Raw genomic sequence first — 19,076 nt, 5'->3', positions numbered from 1 at the left:
TATAGGCAAAAATTAAACATCTTATAGTGGGTTATTTTGTTCTTGTTTTGCTTTTTCATTATATTTTAATTTATTTATTTTAAAAGCACTAGATATTACTTATCTGCTTCATTAGGAATATAAATATATTTGCAAATTATTTCCTAAAGTTACTTCCCAATTCCTATTAACTTTAATAGCCAGGTTTCCATATATTTTAATGTTAAGACGACATGTCTAATAACAGTTTTGATAGGTATATGCCCAAGAAACCAAGCTAGTGAAAACTGATTTACTGTCCTTTAATGTCTCAACTTTTTGAAATATCTCAAGAAAATGATCTCATGTCCTTCAAAGGCTTATATAATTTCCAGAAGGAGGAACATGCCTGTTTGCCAGACTGAAATTCTAGACAGTTTGAACAGTTTTATTTCTAAGATGGAATTCATGTAGCAGAAGAATGTAGTTGTGCAATATATGGGTTATCAAGGTGACTATAAAGTGTGGTGGTATGGTTAAGAATGTCAACTATAAGGCTGTTATTCCTCCTCTTCATTGAATCTGTCACTTAAAAATCTACATAAACATTTCATAAGAAGTTTCAGTTAAGACTAAATACCTGGCAGGCATTCACTTTACTAGACCTAAGAAATATTCCTAAATTTAAAACCAAGCAGAATATATAGCTATGCGGGAAAAAAATAATGATTCTGTCATGTATTCTGAAAACAAGCTCTTCATAAATTAAAATAAGAGAAATAAAGAATTTTTAGTCTTTAATTCCACAGAACCACTCAAAGAAACTTATGTCACTGATTAAGAAAGCAACTGTGGTGTTGGGGTGCGTGTGTGTATGTGTGTGCAGAGGAACAAGTGAAGGGAATAGAAGATGAAACAGGAGAACCTCAGCAATCAGTTAGCAGAGACCTCTGAATATATAGCAAGAAGCCTGAGTCCTGAGCCTAATTTTCTCCATTATGAATTTCAATATATAGGCTTTAGACGATGTCATTCTGAAGGGACAGCAACTCATAGCCACCCTAGAAGTTTAAAAATATGATCAAACCATATTTTCCTTTTCAACTCAAACTCATTCAAATGACTATTCACTTTTCTGGTCATATTGTTATTTATATAATTGGCTGAAGCTAATATATACTAGTCAGAAATATTTTGATACACTGCATTTTCTTTATGACTCATGCTTCATGCCTTGATACTTATCACAGATTCAGCTGCACACTCTAACTGTTGAGTTTGTGCTACTTTATTAATTAAACAGAATATTTTAGTAACAGAATTTACGTATACACTGATTACCCTGTGCACTTACATTTTTTTTTAATGAGTGGAAAAAAGGAAGGAATATTACTTTCATGGCTTTCTATGAAGTATGCTCTGTCTGTCTCCCTGGTGTACATGTGATTAAAAATTGTTTAAACTATTTACAGACTATTTGCAGACCCTTTTCATTTACCAGGACTTGTATACAGTCTATTTAATTCCAAAATTTATACCTTTTAAGAAAATGCAGAAATTAAAATTTCTTTTAAAAGTAAACCGGTAAATTCCTTACTGTAATGAAAAAAGAGTGATTGTGAAAACCTTTCTAACAGCCACTGATAAGCAGACACAAGATCTACACTGCCAGGAATAATTTTCTACAATTTGGAAAGACTACAGACAACATTGTGGATGTGACAAGAATATGGTTTTGGCTGTTATACAGAGCAAATATCACATTCCTCTGTTATAAATCTGTACTTTGATGTTCCTTACTGATGTCACAGTGAAGACTACGAAAGCAGGTCACTGTTTGGAATGCCAAATTATTTCTTTTTCTTGTTAACTTTGAACTAATTAATGTTTTCACTTCTATCCTTTATGTTCTTCAGTGTGTCTGTGAACACGTACATGTTTCTGATCTTATTCCTCCGTAGGAATGTAAGTTATTGAGCATAAATACTCAAATTAAGATTACTTTCTTTCTCATCTGTATTTATACCTACAGAATAACACAAATGGGTCAGAAAAGACAATCCTGCATCCTTGATTGAATATACAGTGTGCTGAGTAGTCCTAGGGCACAAAGGGGTGTAACATTTGTGGGGTGTAAGAGTTTGAATCCCTTATAATTGAGGATTCTCCAGAACTGAAATGTATTTGTTGGTCTATGACACGTTATCACTCCAACAAGAAGCCACTGACCCTGATTTTTATTTCACAGAAGAGAAATAGCCTCAGTGGACTCATACAAAACTGTCAGCCCTGAAGCAGAAATGGTCTTAAGTGTAACTTCTTACATATTACATTTAGCTAAGATGACAGCATTACTGAACATTTGTTTAAGATGACTTCAGTAATTTAGTAAGAGTGCATTTAGTCTATGCTAAAACTAATCCCTATGTTTTATGTATCTTAGTTTAAAACAAAGAAACCAAATAGAAGACATGGGAGTAAGCTTTCTGATTCACTCTCAGTCTTTCAGGACAAGTTTCCATGTAAGATTTTTCCTTCACAGAACAGAGCATTCACTTAAGTGTCAGTATTCTGTAGCTATGAAAACACTTGGAGTATACAGACTGTATGTATGACCACAGACCTGTTTTACAACTTCTCCTTCTATACTGATTACAGATATCAGGTGTAGACCAAAATGTTGTTATTCATGCATTGAGAAGAAATTGATTTAATTATTTTTTTATCGGGTATCAAGAAGTACGCTTTTAAGTCTTTATTTTTTTTTGTATGAATGTGAATAATTAAAAGACAATGCATTAGAATCAGTATATTAAAAATCATGCAAACAGTGTATACATCAGGACCACAGTATTAGTCTGATTCAGGAAGTTATGAACCAGGAAAGCCTATAAGCAAGTTAATATTAAGTGATGTATTTAAAGCATCAAGAACTACCTTTGGTTGGAATATCAAAGTGCACAGTTCATTCATCTCATTAGGAAAAAGTTAAAATGTTACTCAGCTGAACTGGCAAAAAGTATTTTTTGATTAAGAGGACCTGTCTGTGCTAAAAATTCATTGTAAAGTTGAAAACAGGAAACAAACTGACAAGTACAAGGTGGATTGGAAACTAGCTGAATGGCTGGATCATCATCAGCTGCACAAAAATCTACTTGGGGACCAATGACTAGCAGTGAGCCCCAGGGGTTAATACGGACTCCAGTCTTGTTTAAACTGTTCATTAATGACCTGTATGATGGGGTAGAGCATATCCTCAGCAAGTTTGCAGACCAAACTGAGAGGAGTTTCTGATATGCCAGATGGTTGTGCTGTCATCCACAGGCTGGAAAAATGAACCAACAGGAATCTCATGAAGTTCAGCAAGCAGAAGTTCAAAGCCCTGCATCTGGGGAGGAGCACCAATATATGCTGAAGGCTACCCAGCTGGAAAGCAGCTTGGCAGAAATGGACCTGAAAGTCCCAGTGGACACCAAATAGAGCATGAACCAGCAATGTGCCCTTGTTGCAAAGCAGGTTAGTGGTATCCTCAGCTGCATTAGGCAAAGTGTTGCTGGCAGGTGGAGGGAGGTGATCCTTCCTCTATATTTAGTGTTGATAAGGCTACAGATGGGGTGCTGTGTCCAGTTCTGGGCTCCTCAGAGAGATATTGGAGAGTGTCCAACAGAGGGCCATGAAGGTGATGGACTGGAGCATGTCTCCAATGAGGAAAGATTGAGACAGCTGTGACTGTTCCGCCTGAAGAAGAGAAAGTTTGTAGGGATCTTATCAAGGTACATAAATATCAAGGTACATAAATAGGTGAAGGGATGATGCAAAGAAGATGGAGCCAGGTTTTTTAGTGGTGCCCAGTGACATGACAAGAGGCAATGGGCACAAACAAACACAGGAGGTTCCCTCTCAAGACCAGGAAATACTTTTTTTACTGTGAGGGTGACCAAGCACTGGAATATTTTTCCCAGGGAGGTTGTGGAGTCTCCATCCTTGGATATACTAAACAAAAACATCTAGACATCATCCTGAACAACTGGTTCTTAGTGGCCCTGTTTGAGTAGGGGGCTGGACCAGATGAAGTTCAGAGGTTCCTTTCCAACCTCAACCATTCTGTGATTCTGTAACAAGCATTCACTAACAAAATATAAATAAAACCATGTCATAATATCTACCCTTGACATCATAAATGGCTAAACAGTTAGTAGGCTAGATTGAGAGGAAGAAATCGTACACATCTTGGTTAGGTATACATGGTAGCTCATTACTTGGTAGTTGCCTAACTTCACCATAATTAGGTGAAATGTACTTGCAAAATTACATTATTACTGAAATTTAATTCCTTAATAAATAAAAATAATCTTTATTACAAAGGGGAGGGATTCAAGAGTAAAGGAGGAAGAGGAAACTATCTTTGTTATCCTTGTGAATCCATTATAACTATAGCATTTTTAGGGGGTTTAAAGCTCCATAAATGTCATACTACAGGATGGTCCCCAAAAGACACTAAAGGAAATCACTTGTACTGAAGTAATTCCTACAGTGTTTGATCATACTGTCTAACTGCTGATTCATACAGAGTACATCTCAAGATTTTAGTCACCTTATCTTTTCACATTAAAGGTCCTAACTGAGAGATGCACTTAGGTTTTCTATCAGTAGGAACAAACATGGGAAGAGAAGGTTGTTTAGGGAAGACAATGAAGATAAACAGACAAAAAGGAGTTTTTTGGGGGGTTGCCAGTCTAACTGGAGTTTGGAGGTATTAAAGCACAAGTCTAGATTTGAAAGCCTCAGAGATCTCATATTGTCCTACTTTCCACATGAAGTGGCAGATATTCAATTAACAGGGCTTTCAGTTGTTACTTGTGCATGCTGTGCACATAATGCCATGACAAATCAGTAAGATATAGGTAGTGTGCAGAGTATTGAGAGCTCTGCATCATTTTCATTAAGAGGTAACCGGGTCTCATTTTGCTACATCTATCTTATTTTTTTCTATTCTATTTTATTATTTTTCATGGCTGAGGACATAATTCCATGCCTGAGAAAAAAAAGAAAATAAGAGGTTGGCATTATTCAGATTAGCATATTTGTACAAAAGAACTAGAAAAACATGAACATTAGATTAGAGTTGCTTTAACAGTACAATGAAAGATGAATGACTGTATATCAACTTTTAATGAATACCTGACTGAGGAAGCATATGAAAACAGCATGAGTAGAATTTAGAACAAAGAATTGTCTCAATAGGATATCAGTGATAAAAACTCTGCTGCTCAGGAATGAGACAGAGATAAAACCTCATACTCATCAGAACACAATACTGCCAATATGGACATCAAATCTTTTGTTTTTCAATTCCAACCCATAAAACTATACATTCCAGTTGAGTAATAAAAACAGACTTGTTTTGAAAAGCTGTCCTATGTCTCATCATAAATCTGCTGCTTGTATAGGTCCCAACATAGCAGAATTTGTAATAAAAGTTTAAGTACTTTTGGAATTGCTATTATAACCACAGTGAGAAACGTTGATGTACAGATGAAAGCCTACTTTCTGAACAATGGAGATGGATTTATTTCCACTGCTCAGAAATACATTCAAGTTTTCATTAGCTTGAGGCAGAATTTTATCCCAGAAATATTGAATAATCTGCTTAGCAGAGACATTCCTCAATCACCCAGCTAACAACTTAGTACAGCCCAGCCTGCAGCAACAGGGCACTCACTCCAGATAGTTTCTGTGTAAGTCTCTGGCCAGGGCTTGCCACCAAGACCTTGGGAGTTGACACAGTGTCACCTGTTGGTCCATAGACCAAGTCTTGTCAATTCCTGTTTGCATAGCCATTTCAGCCACAGTTCATTGCATTCAGTTACTCAACTCTTGATCAAGGTAAGGCTGTGATGCTGCTGTAACATAGCACAATGTTGAATAATAATGTAAAGGGAGCATCTCCATGCAACAAATCATCTGTGCTACTTACGTGCTTCCAGATTTTGTATTTCAGTCCAACTGAAATAAACAAAAGTGTAGAGACCATAGGTATTTTAGTCAGAACATTGGCTATGTCTACACTTCCAGTAAAATTAGTCATGTGCTCGATCCAACTAGTTTGAAATTACATATGTCCAAAATTTTAAATTCTCAAGACCATCCCAGTTAGGGTGGATATTTGCAGATTGTCTATTCAATATGGGCCATGGATTCTATAAAGTCTTTGAACAAGCTTGAAATTTGTTTGAGAAAGTGTTAATTGATATATGACTTTTTTATATGAGAAACTATTTTAACATTTTAACCACATAAATGACCGATTCCAGTGACAGTGTTAATGTGAACATTCCTTATCACTTTAAATTCATTAGTACAGAGGAAGACCGTGAATAAGTACGTACATGAAGAATCAGAGACCTGGAGAAGTAGGTAAGTGGTAGGGATCAGATAGAATAAGCTGTGCCAATCTTTTGAAAGGCACTTCATGTAGTAGATTCATTCTAGCTGTTCCCCTAAGAGTCAGTCTAGAATGAAAGACAGAGAGATGAGTAGCTGTTCAACTCTGGATACAGGTTAATACTCTTTTGGCTTTACATACAAAGAAAAACCCTCCACAGAATATTTAATTTACCACCACGGATTTACAGACTCAGATGTAGATTTAAAACAGTTCTAAGCTCTACAGTTCTCATACTGTATGAAATTAATGATAACTATTGTCTGACTGATTTGAAGATAAATTTGTTTCTTTGTTGTTCTTTGAAGCAGAGCTGAGTTTATCTACTTCCAGCAGTGAGACAGGCTTGTGACGAGAAGATAGAATCTGCATTGCTCTTGTAAAGATCATACTGTGTTCATTGAGCACAATGTCTGTGCTGTAGGCTTCAGCTTTTCCTCTCACCAGATACTGAAAAGATTACTTAGATACTATTCCAATGCCTGGATTATTTTTTCTAGCTGAGGAGACATTAAATATTATATTACAGCTATATTCTGTAGTGATTAGAAGTAAACTGAGAATGCTCATCTGCACTGAGAATGTTCTGTTCAACAGTAAGGAGTTTGGGTTATACAGATTACATGTTATGGTTATGCTATAGCTAATGAGATACATGTTCTCAATTAAGGCTAGAGGCAAATCTGTGTGCTAAACACCATGATTAAACAATTTCTGAAGGAAAAAAAACCCTAGGAACAACAAAGAGAAGAAGACTGTGTGAGAAATCCCAAGGCTTCTACTCTCCTCGTCTTCTGAAGTTCTCCACAATACCCAAGATGTTATTTATGTTGTCTGTATTGTGTTTAATTTAATATGAAACAATGTGATGGACTTTATTTGAAAGTTATCTTGAAGATCCACAAAGTTAAAACAGAAATATGGTTTATCCTTCATCAAGGACTTAAGATAAAATGCATCATGAAATACAATGTTATAGTTTCACATAGCATCGTCTCAGCATTTTTTGTTCCTCTTATGTCCCTTGCACCTGTTTCTCCTGTGTATTCATAAATCTGCTGCTCCAGCACAGTATTGTTTATCCTTTAAAAATCTGTTGAGATCACTGGTTTAGTAAGCTGAAGAAATAGTAATAGATCTTTATAAAATAATTTGATTCATTTGATACTGTACCTCAGGCTGTTTTTTTATGCAGGTGCAGAGTAGGATAAAAATGAACAGATTATTTTTTTCCTAGTAATCCTCATTCAGCTACTAGCTGCAGTTGAAACCTTCTTCGTCCTCAGAATTTCTCATTAGTGTCCTCTGAGGAATATTCAGTCCCTGAGGACTGAATGGTCCTTGGGTCCTGAAGGACCTTCACCATGAAGTCCCCATAAGGTCATTGAGAAACCCTTGAGGCATAAAACTTCCTAGAGATCTGAAGAGAAGGCAGGGTGATTCTATAATCTGAGCAGTGCAGTGTCTGAAAGTAATAACATAGTGCTTGATCAGCCTTTCACACTTGGACAAGCTGTAGGAGCAGGTGTTTCAGGGTCTCAGATCTGAAAAAGCTAGATTTCTTAAAACCTCATCTGCTGAATCTGCCTTTTATATCATAAGATTAATTGCTTCAACTAAACAGAGAGAAGCAGTGCATGGTAGTGCATGGTACAACATGAACCACGTTACAGCTTGTTTGAAAGTTAATATGTATAGTTTTTAAACTAAACAAAATTGTTATGCAGATAATTTATTTATATACTTACAGTGTCCGTAAAATGAAGAAACAGAGACTGTCATCACTACACTGAAAATCAGAGTGAAAGAACTTAATTTCTACTTTTCACCCCTGTAAGATACAGTCCAAGGTACAGAACAGCACCAACTAGTCCAAACTGCATATATTCCCCTTCTCTCATGAGACTTTACAAGACCCTTTACCTTTAGTTATCTATCCTCTTTGCTATAGTGAACATGGTATATAGCTATCCAGTTATTTTGCTCATGTTATCAAAAGCAGATTTCTTTTCCCCCTCTCCTCTTTTGTTTATTATAGAGGACTAGACTGCTAGTGAAATGTAGGTAGGGATTCAGTTTCAGATTAAGCTGTCTACATGTAAGTGGCTACATACCAGTCACATGGACCCTGGAGTCTAGGCCACATTGTAGTCAAAACACAACACAGCAAAGAAACCTATGGAACAATTACCATGATAAGCACTAGGTGTATGACTCAGATATTTAAATATACTGCAGTGGGTTAGGACATCCAAGATATCTGTGTGGTGCTGGCAGGAATGACACAAGATGCAGGGAGGAGTTGCATTCTTTTTGAGTGGCAGTTGGATGCTAAGCAGGATCAGAGGACAACTCAAACAGCACTAGATGCTCCTGTTCACACAGCTGAATCAAGCCCCCACTTAATACGATGCCAAATGAGAAAAATTGTTCTCACATAGGCATAAATGTGTGAGAACCCTACCTGCTAGTGTTTTGATCTAAACTTTGTTAGGTTATGTGATAAAAGCTTATCTCCACAACCACAAAGGAGCACAAAGAGACAATGGCAGAGAGAGGAACGCAAATCATAGTCTTTCTGTTTGCTCCTATGCCCACCACAGCAGAGCAGTCAGCATTCTCCACAAGCCCAGAGGAGCACAAGGGCACAATGGCAGGCAGGAACCCAAATTAAGAGCTCAGAGGAAGGGAGACAATCAAAAGAAGAAGTGAGGGCAGGGAAAGGGATGAATTTAGCTGTTTTAGGGAGGAACAACTGTGGGAAAATGGAGTGGTAAGTGGGATAAAAAAGACTGGCTATGTATAAATAATTTGCTGATCAGTACACTTGTTTGGTCATGTTCTGTGATAGATCAGCACAGTCTGTCCTATCTTATTGAATTCACGTCTTCCTGCATGAGGGACTCCCTATTCACTCCCTGTGTGTGTGTGTGTGTGTATGCGTGTGTGTGAAGTGGTCTGGGAACCAAGAGTGTCTCTAAAAGCAGGACAAAGGGATGCTTGCTACTGGGGACCAGGAAAGCCCCAGAGAGCTCTGGATGTGGGGGTACATGTGTATAAACATATATTCTTACCAATAGACCTCCATACAGCTCATCCAGAGGGAAGTGGGTTGACCCTGTTGGTGTTGTCTGTTCTTGTGAGTGCTCTGTGTGTCTGTCTGTGACACATGTGGTGTATATGTGTTCTCTGTGTCCATGTTCCTACAGGGACTATATCTTCAGCCTTGCTACTGGCTGGACTTGGTGTCATGGAGGTGCAGCAGCCTCACCTCTTTTGGTCTGTCAGATACTGCAGAATCTATTTTCCTCTAACAGCCTACATCTGACAAAGCTGATTCCTATCCTTAAAGTATTTAATGGGATTTCTAATGTCTAATTTACAGTGATGTGACCACAATTTTTGCCAGCATTTTGAAAAGATTTTTCAGAGTTTTGCAAAAGGTTTATAAACAGACCTTTTTCATTTGGTTTAATTACTGTCTCTCAACACAGAAGTAAAATGAAAGATATTCCTATAGCATTTAGGTTGGATCCATGTTATTTATACTGTGAGAGGGATTTTTTTGTTTTGGTTTGGATTTGTTTTTTGTTTTGGTTTGGTTTTGTTTGTTTGTTTGTTTTTGTTTTGTTTTGGTTTTTTCTCATTGTTGTTTTGGTTGTGTTGTCTTTATTATTCTTTTTTTAATCCATTAGGTTTGTAGTGTCCTAATATTTTCCTTTCTACCAGTGTACAAAGACAGAAGAATTGGTTAAAACTTACTTTCTTCTACATAGTAAAAGCTAGGCATTAATTTTCTTCTGTGGAAAGTAAATAAGGTATAAAACTGTGCAGAAATAATTAATTTATTTATACTACCACCTTCACCTGAGCTAAAGAATAGTTTATAGAATAATGCAACAGCTTTTTAAAGGAAGTGACAGACACTCATTTTTAGTGCTCTGAATGGAACAACACAGTGACCTGTCTGAGAAGACATTTTCCGAAAATCGTTAATACTGAAGAAGAAAGCAACCATAACAGAAATTAAATAGTAAACAGGGAATTACATTAAGTTTTTTTTTTTTTTTCAACAGAGAAGTCAGCTTGAAAATTAATACAAAGAAATCACAGAAGTTTGTGATGGGGAACAGATAACAGGGTAACACAGCAGTAGTCCACACCTGGCTTGACACTGCCATAAGTTGCCCCATGGCAACAGGACCTCCAACAAGAACAGTCAGAGTTGCCTCTTAGTTAGAATCTGTAAGTAGTTTGCATCCAGGTAGTAGACAAAAAATGAAAGGTGCAACAACTAGGGACCCCACCTCAGGTAACTCATATAGAACTCTCTTGTGGACATGTTCATTAGCAAGTTTCAGGGAGCTATCTGGATATAAAACAAGAGAACCACTATCTCCCAGAAAAGGTATAAGTAATTAGGGGAACCCACACTCACAGGAAAGGGGGATGTACATCCAAATGCCCTGTGGCATGTGCATGTGTGCACATAACTGTGGATGTGTGGGGAAATTAGAATGCTTTGGCATTAGTTATGAAAAGATGTTTAGAAATGTACAGGAGTTTACTGGTATTTTGTAAGTGTGAGGTATCTAGTTTATTGTTAATATCAATCCTGAATATATAGTTCACTGATTGGCAGTTGAGTGCCATTAATAAATCAATAAACTGCTTTAATGCCTGATTTGATTTAAACTATGTGCAACAGTTTGTCCCTGTGACACACTCCAGCAAGCTCTCTATGGATCATGAAAACTCTTGGCCCAGACAGAACAGTGTCACAATTTGGCAGACACTATTAAGAAGAGGCCACATTGGCAATTTCTTCACGAAAGAAGAATTTCAGGTTATCCCAAAGAATATCATCAGCCTGCAAACAGTAAATCATTATAATTTGAATATGGAGGTTTCTTTTGAATCTGTTTAGAAAACAAACTTTGATAAAACAACTCTACAACAAATATAGTTGGTACCCTACTGCTGGTCTAAAATGCCCACTTCAGTTTTTAGATGCCTAAAATACAATTCAGGATTACAATAGGTAAGATGAGGATCAGTCCTGACAGACAAAGAGCATCTCCTCCTGTCTGTCATTGTTTAACCCCAGATGGCAACTAAGCCCCGCACACAGCTGCTCACTCCCTCCCCAGTGGGATGGGAGAGAGAATTGAAAGGGTAAAAATGAGAAAACTTGTGGGTTGAAATAAAGAAAGTTTACTAGCAAAAGCTGCACATGCAAGCAAATAAAAATAGGGCATTCATTCACCACTTCCCATCAGCAGATAGGTGTTCAGCCATCTCCAGGAAAGCAAGGCTCCATCATGCTCAACCTCAACATTTACTTGGGAAGACAAACATCATTACTCAGAATGTCCCTGACTTCCTTCTTCTTCCCCCAGCATTATATGCTGAACCTGACATCATATGGTATGGAATATCCCTTTGGTCAGTCAGGGTCAGCTGTCTCATCTGTGTCTCCTCCCAACTTCTTGTGCACCTCCAGCCTACTCCCTGGTGGGGTGGGGTGAGAAGCAGAAAAGGCCTTGACTCTGTGTAGGCACTACTCAGCAATAGCTAAAACAGCAGTGTACCATCAACACTGTTTTTGTCACAAATCCAAAACATAGTCTCATGCAAGCTTCTATGAAGAAAATTAGCTCTATCCCAGCCAAAACCAGCACATTGTCTATCCTCTTCTTGACTGTTTTCTGATTGTCTGTCTCCCTGTTCCTCTCTTTTTCCCAACAATATCACTAGCAGGTTCCATTATTGTATAGGTCAATTTGATCTGATGCCTGTATTTTTTTTCATGTTCTTGACACCTAACTTATTCTTACTTCAGAGCTATCAACAAAGTCTTCTTGCAACACAGGAAAAAATAAGTCATAGGATTTTAAGCATATTTGGTGAAACGTGACAAAAACATTCAAACCCAATATATTGATATAAATATTGTTATTATCTGAAAAATAAATCCATATTAACTGTATGAGTCTTATGAGAACTAGTTAGTAACACTTATTTCATATTCAGCCTCTTTTTCTTCCAGAGAATATTGTTCTTGCTAAGGTGTAACTACCAATGTCCTAGAAAAGCTGTGTATAGTAAATTAGAGAGATATAGATTTGGTGGTGGACTGTTCAGTGGATGACGAGTTGGTTGGATGGTTGAATCCAGAGTGTAATGGTGAAGGTCTCAATGCCCAGATAGAGATCAGGAACAACTGGTGTCCCTCAGGGGTCTATATTAGGACCAGTACTGTTTAATATCTTCATCAATGACATAGTGGGATTGAGTGAATCCTCAGCAAGATTGCCAATGACACCAAGCTGAGTGGTGTGGTTAACACACCTGAGGGATACAGTGCCATCCAGACAGACCTGGTCAAGTTTGAGAAGTGGGTCCATGTGAACTTCATGAGGTTTAACAAAGACAAATGCAAGGTCCTGTGCATGGGTCGGGGCAACACCAGTATCTACAGGCTGGAGGATAAAGGTATTGAGAGCATCCTTACAGAGAAGAACTTGGATATCAGTGGACAAAAAGCTGGACACAAGCTGACAATATGCCCTCATAGCCCAGAAAGCCAACTGTATCCTGGACTGCATCAAGAGAATTGTGGCTAGCAGGTTGAGGGACGTGATTCTCCCCCTCTACTCCACTATTGAGACGTCATCTGGAGTACTGTGTTCAGCTCTGGAGCCCTGAGTACAGGAAAGACATGGAGCTGCTAGAGCATGAGGAAGGCCACAAAAATGATCAGAGGGATGGAACACCTCTCCTATGAAGAAAGGTTATATTGTTGGGGTTGTTCAGTCTGGAGAAGAGAAGGCTCTGGGGAAACATTATTGCAGCCTTTCAATACTTAAATGGGGCTTAGAAGAAAGATGATGATAAACTTCTTAACAGGGCCTGTTGTGATAGGACAAGGGATAATGGTTTTAAACTGAATGAGGGTAGATTCAGACTAGATATAAAGAAGAAATTTTTTACAATGAGAGTGGTGAAACACTGGAACGCATTGCCTAGAGAGGTGGTAGATGCCCCGTCCCTGGAAACACTTAAGGTCAGGTTGGATGAGTCTCTGAGTAACCTGATCTAGTTGAAAATGTCTCTGCTTATCATAGGGGGGGTGGACTAGATGACCTTTAAAGGTCCCTTCCAACACGATTCTATGATACAGTATAGCTTTATTACAAGTATTTCTGTTAAAAGTGGGCCTGCATTTTTCACTGTGAGACATACAATTTATAGAATATATGCAAATCTTTTATAAGACTATAATAAAAAAATTAACAATCTCCAACTCCATTCATTCTGCAAGATCATTGAGATGCCTCTAAGGCATGAAAAAAGTTCAGACAAATTCAAAAAGCTGCATTCAGTATTTGAATCCATTTTCTTCTTTGGGTAAATACAATTTATAATAAACTAAATAATAACAGATATTTTGATAAATACTGTAGTGACACAAAGTGGAAAAACAAGTGCTAGGACTACCACTTGATAAAAATATTGAGAAATTTATCTATTAACAAGTTTTCTTTATTCAATTCAGCTATTTCACAATTCCACAAATATCTTTCCGTTAGATAACTTACCACTTGACAATATAAACAAGATTGACTAAAAGACATTGAATTAGAAGAGATGCTTTACTCTGTTTATGAAAAAATATTAAACTAATTAAGGTTTCACAAAACATCCTATTAGCTTGACTTGAAAGAACAATTCCATTTCTTCTGATTGTTTACTTACTGGGCTTGCTGAGAGATAAGCAAAAAAATCTTCAAATCTATTTTATTTGACATGAGGTATGCAAGGGAAAGACAATGAAAACATTATATTACATATAAAAAGGGGCTGCTTTGCAGCTGTTTCCACTAAGTAAATTAGTAATTTTCTATATTTTTCACAGATTGTCAACAAGGGTATTTTAGTGTGAGAACTCCACATTCAGGTTTAATGAATGATTCAAATTAGTTTAATACTTTTTCTTACCCGGAAGACTTCGATTTATAAATCTGAAATTTTTTATGTACTTAAAACACTGTAACACAGCAGTTCACATAATCATGTCATCGTTTGAGCCTGGTCAGCCGCTAAACGCCCCACAGTCGCTCACCCACCCTCCCCCCACCTGGGAATGGGGAGGGAATTGGAGGGGCAAAGGGAGACTCGCGGGTTGAGATAAAAACAGTTTAATAACAGTAACAGAACAATACACTGACAGCAGTATCAACAGGTAATGTACAATACAGCTGCTCACCACCCGCCGACTGACACCCACCTGCTCCTGGCTGGCAATCCCCAACACAAAGGCCCCACAGCAACACTCCCCAGAGTGAGAGCCCCTCCTGGCCCACTCCTGCCTTTATATAGTGAGCAAATGTCACATGACATGGGATATAGGCCAATCTGGGCCCAGCACTCCAGCTGTGCTCCCCCCGCCCCTGCACATAGGCAAGGGCTCTCGGACCCAGAGAGCCTCTGGAATCTCAGTGTGCTTCAGCACTCCTCCAGCTACCAAACCAACATGAACTCTATTCCAGCCCTAACCAGGACATCATAGAAAAATGTAGGTTGAGCAAGATCTCTGAAGGTCACCTAGTTCAACCTTCTGCTCAGCTGTAGGTCTACCCTCAGGATGACACCAGATTGTTCAGGACTTTATCCAAAACATTTCTTAGGGTGAAGATTACACATCCTCTTTGGACAACTTGTTTCAGTGCTTAACCACTTTCATTGTGAAGAACTGCTTACTGCCTCTTGTGATTTTCTGTGCTGCAGTTTGTGAATGTGACTTCTGTGTGCCTGTGAGAAGAGTAGAAGAGTATGACTTTTCTTTATCACCTCCCTATAAATAGTAGAAAACTGTAAATGTTTCAATGGATGTTTTGGGGGGTTTTCTATTTTATTTTTCTCTTATTTTTTTTTTTTCCCTCTCCTCATGTTAAATAAGTTCACTTGTCTTAACCTCTTTTGTATTTGCTTTAACCATCTTAATGGCTCTCTGTCCTGGTCTCTTCATCTCTCTCTTGAATGGTGGAAAGTAAAACTGGTGACAGTAATTCAGGTGTGGACTCAGAAATGCCTAGTGGAAGGTAATAGTGACTTCCTTCCATTCACTGGCTGTGTGTGTGGTTACGCTCCTGAAGGGCAACATGCCAACATGAACACTTGATCTGTGAGCACTTTTTTTGTGTGATATGGTTATAAACCAAGCTAACAACAAGAGTTATAGAGTGGATGAATTTTCTTTAGTTGTCAGTGTTCTACTCATTATTTCAAAGAGGGGTTAATATAAATTCTTGCACAAAGCTATCTCTCCCTCTTCTCCAAAATACTGTGAACTAGTTTCACAATCTGTCTTTAACTCAGATAAAACAAGTGATTTGACCCCTACAAAGTCCAAGAACTACAAAGGATGCACTATTTAATTTTTGAGTGACAGTGTTAAGCAGTATATTTTAGTATTTTGAAAAGAAGAATCAAAAGACTAACAGCTCTACTTCAAAAAGCAATTACTTTAGTGTTTTAAAGTCAAAGGTCAATATGATCTCTCTGTATTTAAGAATTTTAGTTTTGATTAATGTAATCTCTTATGAAATATGCTTGAAAACATGGAGAAAAAAAATAAACTTTTTTTTAAATTAAATTGTTAAAATTTCACAATAGCGTACAAAACTAACAAAATGTATTCAAACAAAAGCTGTTACATTGGAAAAAAATAATGCTAGTTCTCCCCATCTCTTTCAACAATTGAACATTATGTACCCTTTTAGAAATATTTATCTATAATACTGTGGGTGCCATTTATCATAATGTGTTATGTCTTCCAAATAAGAATGAACCTCTGCAGAAAAAAGCTCACGTTGTGTATTGATGTCACATTAGGAGGCCCTGTCTCCAAGATGTCAGAAAAACTAATAAAGCAGCTAATACAGTACACTTTCAGAAATATTGGCTTTGAGTAAAAATGTTAAGGACACTTCAGCTTAGTAAGAAAAAGCATTATCTTGTCAATAAAATAGGAAATTGAAGTAAATAATTGTCCACTCAATGTAGATTAGAGTAGAAAACTATTTATGCTGGAGTTAACTACAACAGGGTTCCCTGCATTCAAAGTTAAATTCAACAAATACACCAGTGAACAGTTTTATAACTTTAACAGACATTTTAAACTGAGTCAACAACTTTAATATCATTACAGAATAATAAGTACCAGACCTGTGATATGCTGAGTAACCTCATTTCACATTGAAGTCAAGAGGAGGTAATGACATTCAAAATATTTACAGATTCAATTTCTCACACAAATGCTGAATCATGAACTCAAAGAAATAGATTAAGTATTTTTATACTTATATTCAGAGAAGTTTCATGAAAGTTCCACATACTTTTATCTTACATTTTGAATTAATGTTTATAAATCTTAGTTTAAAATTGCCTACTTGGATCTGATTCTAGTTAAAAAAACCCTTTCCTTTAATTCTAGATTAAAGTTCACCCCTGCAATAATCATACAAAGCCAGTCAAAAACATTTCTTGGATCAGATTCACTGATACTCCACGGCAAATTTGTAATGGTTCATTGCAAAGAAGTAATGAAGCTGACTCATTAAGTTCCTGAAGATTCCCTATAGATCTAGTGTGATGGTATATATCTTGGGTTTATGCCCCGAGAAGGTTCCCTCATAAAATGGTGTTAGTCAAAGATCTTTACAGAATAAACCTATGGGCTGTAAGCAGAAGCACATATAGAAGTAACCTTAAGGTCGGTGACATTATATTTATGACTGGACTGAAATGCAGCCAAATCTCACTTCTGAGAGAATGAGACAGGCATCCAGTTACTATTGACTAGAAGATCTTGTCATGTAAGTAGATGTGATCATTTTATGTATTCTTTTAAATTAACAGAATGGAACTTAACAGAATTGAAATGGCAAAACATACTTGCCACAGTGAATCTAAGGTTTAATTTGTAATGTAACTCTTAGCAAGACATCCAAAATGTTTATAATTAATTTTTTTATAGTTTGTGAATCATTCAACTACTGCTCCTAACATTATGTATACACACATATATATAAATACACCTATTTCTATAGATTTGAATTAGATTCTATTTGTCATACATACGATAGTCCAGACTTACTTTGGCTATCTTCATTTTTGTGGCATACCTAAGCTAATTCCATCTATAAAAATGGTGAAAGATAAACACTTCCACAAAATTAGTGTTCAAAATAAAAGTTAAATTGTCAAGGGATAACACTTATTACAAGCAAAAAAAAAAAATATTTTAAAAGGTTTTGATAATTAGTGTTCCTTACAAAATTAACTTTGCATTTAATTTCCTCAATTTAAAAATAATCTATTTATATTTGACAAGGATATTCCCTTCTGAACTGGAACGCTTTCTCTATTTATGTCTTATTTCATTAATAGAGAAGTGCATGCAAGCTCCTTGCTCTCAGCTGGTAGATTGAAATTTTTTTGTAAGTAACTAAAGATTTCATTGTTTTGAAGTGTTATTTTCAGTTGGTGACTGGTGCTTCTTTTCATGTCTTTTTTTTTTTTTTTTTTTTCTTCTTTTCCAGCTGTTAAACTGGGATTTGAATCAGCTCTCACTGGCCTGTACTGTGAATGAAAAGTTCTAATTACTGTGAATTTTAAAAACCCTTCTGGTGTGTCAGTTTCAAAACCATGAAGCACAGAAAAACTGTTATCATCTTCCTTGTTTCTCATTCTTATTTTCTTTTCCAAAAGGGAAATGGTTTAGAAGAGAGAAAACGACTATTCAAAGTAGCTTCAGATGGTGGTGTAGTCAATATCAACACCCATGTGCATAGAAGAGATATATTGCCAAGTCAGATGTTTTGTTCTTAAAATACTGATAAAATCTGCTGAAAATGTTTCAGTGTTATTGATAGTACTCTGGGGAACTATAAAGTTCCACCAACGATGTCAGCTTCTGTGGGCATATAGAGATCATGCTACTAGACAAAACCATTGAACCAATAGCCCAAGAGTAACAGAAAGTAGGAAACCTCAAGTGGACTAAAATCAAGTGATCATCCATGTAAATTTCCAAAATAAATTTATTCTTTAATCCCAAATAGATTATTGTTGTAAATTGTTTAATTTAACACAGCTAGGCTGTTTATTTTACTTGTTTAAGAAGAGATGGAGGTTTCATGTTTGATACCCAATTATCCTGCACCAGAGCACCAAAGGACTCTGCGCTTAGCCTCTTGTTTTCCTCTTGAAGGACTGTGAATAGATAATTTTCCAGAGTTATGGCATGAGATGGAGAAAAAGGAACAATTTTCCTCTGGGACTAAATAATGCCATACGTTTTACTCTGAAAGGACATATAATGTAGAAGTATCCTGGCTAAACTGGTATTCTCACCAACATAATCTATCTGTCCTTTTTTACTTTTATTGTTTAGAAATATGGAATAAGTCTGGAGCTACAGTGGCATGATTTTTCACAGTACTGTGGTTACTTTGTGATTTATATTGTTATTATCATGTGCTTCATTAAGTTACATTACTCACCTGTTTCTGAGCCAGTCTGTTGATCTCTATTAAATAAGTAATCTCTCAAATTCTCCCTATAAAAACTAAAAACATATATTTTCATGACCTTGGAAAGAAATCTG

Source organism: Tyto alba, unplaced genomic scaffold (assembly GCF_018691265.1).
Source record: "Tyto alba isolate M040663 unplaced genomic scaffold, T.alba_DEE_v4.0 Super-Scaffold_45, whole genome shotgun sequence".
NCBI lineage: Eukaryota > Metazoa > Chordata > Aves > Strigiformes > Tytonidae > Tyto > Tyto alba.
The sequence above is the reverse complement of the archived record's forward strand: the minus strand, read 5'-3'. Positions refer to the sequence as shown.